The following is a 7,053-nucleotide window of genomic DNA, read 5'->3' on the forward strand; positions in this document are numbered from 1 at the left end:
GAGGCCACGGGAACGCCCAGGCGACCGAATAAACTCTGAGCTAAACCCAGTACATCCCCGCACGCCGACCCCACCCTTGGACCCACAAAGGGAAAATCGTCTAGGTAGTGGGCGACCCCCGGGTGGCCGGAGGCCGACACTATGCACCAATGCAAAAATGAGCTGAATTTCTCAAAATAGGCACAAGAAATGGAACACCCCATGGGCAAGCACCTGTCTACATAATACCCACCCCTTAACCTGAAACCAAGGAAACGCAGGGAGTCGGGGTGGATGGGCAGGAGGCGGAAAGCGGACTCAATGTCCAGCTTGGCCATGAGGGCGCCGGGACCCGCCCTTTGGACTAACCGCAGGGCCTCATCAAACGATTGATATCGCACCCTGCAAGCTTCCTCCGGGATGGAGTCGTTAAACGAGCCGCCACGGGGGTGTGACAAATGCTGGATGAGGCGGAATTTACCCTGAGCTTTCTTGGGGACCACCCCTAACGGTGAAATGCACAGCCGGGGCTAAACCACATGTGGCCCGTACGGGGATCAAACCAGCGACCTTGGCGTTATTAGCACCACGCTCTAACCAACTGAGCTAACCTGCCAGCTGGGACGGGAAAGGGCCGCACATGCGCCCCAACTCGATTTCCGCCCGAACCTTACGGGCGACCACGGAGGGGAAATCCTGTGCGGATTTTAAATTGCGCCTGGAGACCACGAGGACCGAATCCGGGATGGGAAGCCTGAAACCGCTACGAAAACCTTCCAACAAAAACAACCCCGAAGTGACGTCGGGGTAACTGCCCAACCATTTAGCCAATTCGGGGACGTTGATGGGGGAAAACACCTTACTTTCCACTTCCGGGCACCTCGGCAGCATCAGAGGGCCTGGACCCGGAAGGGGACTGGCAATCTTTGGCCGGGTGCCCCCCGCCGCACGCCTTGCAGGAGTGGCGAAAACGGCAGTTAGCCCCCCGGGAACACTTGCCCTCGTTGAAGGCAAAGCATTTCCCTTTATTCCCCGTGGGCGGGCTCGGCCGGACATTTAAACCCGGCTTACCGCCCTGGGCTTCATAAAGGGGCCTATTCTGATGAGTGACCTCTAACCAAACTTCCACGTCCTTGAAACCCAAGGGTAGTGTCGGGTTACCGTCTTGGTTACGACGGAATTTCTCATCGTAATCCCTCCACGCGTAACCCTTGGATGTCAAGTACATTTCATGCACCAGGTACAAATACTTGACCGTGTTGTGATATTCCTTAGGCCTCGTCTCGGCGTAGCACGCCGTGAACACTAAAAACCCCCGGAGCCACTGGTGAAAATTGCGAAATGCATTCTCGCCAATGCCACCAACCTTCTTGGCCTTATCGAAAGCCTTCCGCATGTCATCCGTAAGGGTGAACATGTCGACGTATTTACCTCTCTTAATCTTCTCCCTCATCCGTTTACGTAAACCCCTGGTGACCGCAGTGATAGCGCAGTGCACCATTTCCGTAAAACGCGGAGGGTCAGGCGTGGCTGCCGCAGCTGCGCCCTTAGCCTTCCTCTCTTTCTTGTGCAAGCGATGCGCAATGAGCCTAGCTAACTTACGCGGGCGCCTGGAGGACCCGGAAGACCTAGTATCAGAAGAGGAGCTGGAAGAAGAGCTATCAGAAGAAGGATTAACTGTCTCACCCGTTCCCGGAGGACCCCCCGCGTCCACTGCTGCGATGGCGGGGCCGGATGGAACCTCTTCAGGGACCCGAGATCCCCCCGTCTCCACATGTTCAGCCTGCTTCGCCGCTCCTGTCTGTGCCTCGCTGGATGTTGCTGTCGTCGTGGCCCCCAACAATCCGGCCGGGGGAGAGACCCCCCTTGCCGTACCTGCACCTGTTGGGGAAACAGAAGGGGGGGGGAGGGGAGGCACAAAAGCAGCCACCTCTGGGGGGGGGAACCGGAGGTAGCGGGGGAGGGGGAGCCGCAAGCGGGGGCCGCGAACCGAGTGCGGGCAAGCCCGGTGTCGCGACGCCCGTCATTTCAAACGCAGCGCCAGACGCTGGAGGCACCGTGCCCGGGGAAGTAAAACCAGCGTGCCAAGTGGACGGAGCCTGTGAAAACGGCGACGCCCAGTAAGGCGTCTGGCCGAGGGCCCCTGGGGTAAAACCACTGGAGTAAGAACTCCCCCATTGCGCAAAACCCGGACCACTCGGCGTGGGCCATGAGGTCACCGATCCCTGCGCGTGCGTAAACGCCGCCGGCAAATAAGTGGACGAAAAGGGGGCAGGAACCCCGCGGAATGCGGGTGCCGCCCCGGAAGTCATGACCGGGAGCTGCAATGACCCCGACCAGGCCACTGACACCGAAGCCGCCGGAAGGAAACCCGCGGGCGAAGCCGTATACGTGCCGCCCCGGTACCCGAATGGAGCGGCCAAGGAACTTGGTCCTGACCCCATCTGGTGCACCAGGAGCTGGCCAGCAGACGGCGTCTGCTCGCTGGGCCACAGGCCACTCACAGGCGGCAGCAGTATCTGGGACACCGGGAGCGCCCCGGGGTAAATCCCAGATGTCTGCCCGCTGACGCCCGACACCCCGCTGCCCCCCACGATATTGGCACCTATGGAAACGGTGGGGGGAAACAAAGCCTGCGCATGCTCAAACGCAGGCCCCGCACCCCCCGTTGTCCCTGGACCAGAAGGCAGGGACACTACATCCTGCACCAGCCAGGCACCCGCAGGGGAGCTGGCCGGTGAAAGCCCCGTCATTCCCCTCCTCACCGCTGATTCGCGGCACCCACCCGCCGGGTCACGTGACCCGCCAATCGCGGCCGTGTGGAGAGGCGTACTAACGCCTGTGGAGGCCGGAGCCCCGGCGCGCGCGGCTCTGCCACTGCGCCGGGCTCCGGGAACGGCCGACGCTGGGGAAGCACCGCCGCCCGTGGAGAGCAGGACCCTGTCTCCGGCGGGCGGCGAAGCGGAGGGGGGGGGACCGCGCGCACCCGCGGCCGGCGATAGCCCGCTGCTGCGAGCGGTCGGGAGGCCTCAGCCAGGCGGCGGGGGGGGAGGGGGGGGCGCTGATCTTCTGGGACGGGGCATGCTGCAGCAAAACAGTGTGGATAACACCTAAAGCGTATACTGACTGTAATATAAAGGGAGGGAGCAGTAGTATATGCAGTATTTAAAAGAGGGGAAATAACTGACAAAATGCTGACAGTATGCCTTACCCTCATCCAAGAAAAACTGGCAAGAGGAAGATGGCTGCCAAAACCCTGAACTATATACCCCTGTGCAAACTCCTCCTACCTATCCCTAATAGGCACCCATCTGTCACCTGACCACCACTGTCAATCACTAAGGCTAGCCCTGCCTATCCTCAACACATGTCAGAAAAATTCAGGGAGTTTATGTGGCTTCGAGCCTATGCGGATCTCTGCCTGCCAACCCATTGCCTGTGATATTGCAGTCAGACAATCTTTTCACTCAGCTATCTGCCCTTGCATAGAAAGGTAGATAATTCTAAGCTACAGAATTCTAACTATTTGAAGCTTACCCAGTACTCTGTGAAATAATGATCAGCATTGTGGCTGAGCAGATCTCTATAGTGTGTGGCTGTAAGGGATTGGATGTGTGGCTGCACACTACATAGATCTGCTCAATTGCAATGCTGATTAGTTATTAACAAAGTACCAGTAGCTTCATATAGTTCTCATAGTTTTTATTCCAGATAAAATAGGTCAACGAGTAAGGTGTTTGATTAGAATTCAACACGTTATAGGTTTGAATCCTGGGTATGGCAGTATATTGAAATATGTTATTTAATAAAGGGTATTGTAAATGAATAACAAAGAACTCTCAAGTCAAGAGCATGAATGTGGTATAAAGAGAATTGGTGTCCAAATCCAATTTCTTGCATTAAGGGGGGCAGGGGGGCTCTGTGTGTCTGTGCTGTGTGTGTGCAGCGGTGCAGTGTTGTCCTACCAGGGGGTGCTGCTGTATCCTCCAGGGGCTCTGCCCCAGTGTTAAGAGAATAAAACTAATATATTTTAATTTAAACTTTAAACTAAAAAAAAATCTATATATATATTTGTGCTGTATCTCAGTATACATCCTGGGGCTGCTGTGTCTGTACAGGGGTGCTCTGTCCATTGACAGGGAGAGGCAGTAGGTGTCGAGGAGAGAGTGACGGGAAGAGGCAATGGGTGACACCAGGGAGAGCGTGACAACAGTGGGTGACAGGGAGTGGCAGATGCCAGGGAGAGGGTGACAAATATATAGGGCTAGATGCGTCATCGCTTGGAGAGTAATAAAATGGAGAGAGAAAAACTACCAGCCAATCAGCTGCTGACTACCATGCCACATGCTGTGTTTGAAAAATGACAGTTAGGAGCTGGTTGGCTGGTACTTTATCTCTCTGTTTTATCACTCTCCAAGCGATGATGCATCTACAGTAGCCCATAGTATTACAGTTTTCTTACCTGGGCACAGAACTGCTGTTGGGGGAATGGCGGCTCCTTTTTGGGTTTAATGCCAGGGCTGGTCACAAGGTCAGAAGGAAGGAAGCCAAGGTGAGAGCAATTGAGAGAACATAGGGGATCGCAGCACCTCATCCCCCTCCGGCCGGACCGTAGTCAGGCTGGCAGCAGCTGTACATTACTGGGGGACTAGCGGCACAGGGCAGGAATAGGGACATGTGGGCAGATGGGCAGCATACAGCATAATGAGTCAGTGTGACTCATTGTAATGCTGCGGGCCCCTTCCCTGTGGCAGGCCCTGGTGAAATGCACCGGCTGCACCGTCCCCAATTCTGCCTCAGTGGTAACCCCTCTTTACAATGCAAGTAAACTCTGCATTGTATAGCGGGGGGGTGAGGGGGGGCGAGGCCTCGATATCACAATCGTGCCATTACACCCCCCCCCATACACCCTACCAATGCCATGCCTGCCGTCACTAAAAGTCTAAAAACTGCCCTGTAATGTTTTAAGTGTAATCCATTTACAGTACAGTACCTGAAGCAGCAACAAAACATTAAGATAACGTTAAGCTAAGCAAAACACTTTCTCAAATAAATGTACGATACACTGAGAAAAGTAATCAGAGAGCAAAAAAAGAGCTATAAAAGTCAAGAAAGCTTCCGCTGGTTGAGCTATTATTCAATATTATATTATTACTTACTAAATTGAAAATCCTGTTATATTAAGCAATATTGTGTTTGTGCCGGTGTGAGAGTAAAATGCCATTCTAGGAGACAGTTGTTGTTTATTTCAATTAATTTCACTGCAATTGTATTAAACTGATGCTTTCAATATTGTGTAGCCGACATCACACAACGTGTACAGTATATAGCAAAGTACGGAAGAAACGCTCACTGTTTAACCTACCATGTGTGGCAGTGAGGTAGTACGTTCTTTTCCAATAGCAATGTGTGTTCACCAGGAGTGGTGGCAGCTAAAACAGAATATTGTCATTTACTGTCATTCATTTTGCAGGTATAATTAAATAGCCTCATGTAGTATACGGGACAAAATCAACTATTAACACAAATATACAGCAGGCTGGTTGGGAAACCATTACCCATAGGCACAAAAGACAGCATGACAATTAACTCCGTAGAGTTTCCCAAGAGACTCAGAGGTGATGCAGGGGATGAGGAGTTAATACAACATTTTGACATCTGGTCTGGTCTAAAAGAATTGCCCCAAATTGGTGACACCTCTACTGTAACTCCATCTAATACACGTAACAATAGGCCTGTCATAGAGTCCCTATGAGTAATTGAAGGAAAATAACTGGCTTTGCATTACTTAAGCTGCCAACCCCCCAATGTGTACTCAGAAAGAGTATTCAGAAAAGTTGGGACCCTTGTCAGCGATCGGTGTAGGAGGTGTGACATTTCTCAAAATGTTGAAAAGATGATGTTCATCAAAATGAACTGGAAATTCCACAAGGAAGAACTTTACCAGCAATTACATCAAAGTACAGAGACTTCTGTATGGAGGATTCCAGCAGGGATAAATTAATAATGTGTGAGGAGGATGGAAACACCGATGAGGGTGAGGATGACATCTTGCCACAATAGGGAGAGATAATTGACAGCAGCTGTTAGCTTAGCTGCCTTTCGCCGATTGGCAGCTTGTTTTGTGGGAGCCCAAACAAACCAAGCACTTCAGCCTTGTCAGTGTCAGTCCCTGTTGCTGAAGTGCTTGGTTTGTTAAACTGCGCATGTCCGTTTCAATATCCAACATAAGGGTAGGTGGAAGGGCCCAGGCAGAATTCCATCTTGCACCACTTTTCTGCCACTGCTGTGTGGCAATGTTTCATAGATGTGCTATAAACTGCTGTGTATCTGTGCTGCTGCTCTGTCGCTTAGTAACCAGCCAGCTCACTGCAGTCTTTGGCCTAAACTGGATGGAAACAATATTGTGAGCTGTGAGGTGGTCAAAATTGACTGGAAATGATTGGAAATTAATGTTTTTGAGGTTAATAGTACTATAGAAAAAAAGGCATACATTATATGATTTTAGCGTTTTTTAGCAATTTGGGGGATATAGATACAAAACAAAAATCAAAACACATGAGGGTGGTTTTGGCAAAACAAAAACCTAATCCAAAACACAAAGTTAATACAAATCCAAAACCACAACATGGAGTCGGCACACATCTCTAGTATTTACACAACCTAGAAGAAAACAACTCTGATAACAATGCAATATATTGGGCAGTGCAATGATAATGTAGGGAACAGCTCATTCTTGTATCATAGGAGTTTCCTTACTGTCCCGCTTGATTACTGAGATCTGTTGGTGAAAGACTGTTAACAGTACCTAGAATCTCTCCAAATTCAGCTTTAAGCTTTGCGGCTCCGACTCTATGAAACGCGCTTCCCCACACAGTTCGAGAAGCCTCCACTCTAGAATCCTTCAAAAATAGACTCAAGACTTTCCTGTTGCTCACGCGTTTCACTAATGTCCCTTGTTAAGCTTGTTTTGTATTTGCTGTAAAAACAAATGTAAAGCACTTTGAGTCCTATTAGCTCCTGGCACTATTCAATACAGCGCACTGTTAAGTCGGAGAATGCCCTTTCTCCCAG

General features: G+C 51.3%; 1 non-coding gene across 1 annotated transcript; it reads right to left on the reverse strand.

Moving 5' to 3' along the window:
• Nucleotides 1-521: 521 nt before the first annotated feature.
• TRNAI-AAU (transfer RNA isoleucine (anticodon AAU)) lies at nucleotides 522-595 on the reverse strand. Its single transcript has one exon. It is a non-coding gene; the product is annotated as a tRNA-Ile (tRNA).
• Between the last annotated feature and the right edge of the window lie 6,458 nt (nucleotides 596-7,053).

Source organism: Pseudophryne corroboree, chromosome 3 (assembly GCF_028390025.1).
Source record: "Pseudophryne corroboree isolate aPseCor3 chromosome 3, aPseCor3.hap2, whole genome shotgun sequence".
NCBI classification, from domain to species: Eukaryota; Metazoa; Chordata; class Amphibia; order Anura; family Myobatrachidae; genus Pseudophryne; species Pseudophryne corroboree.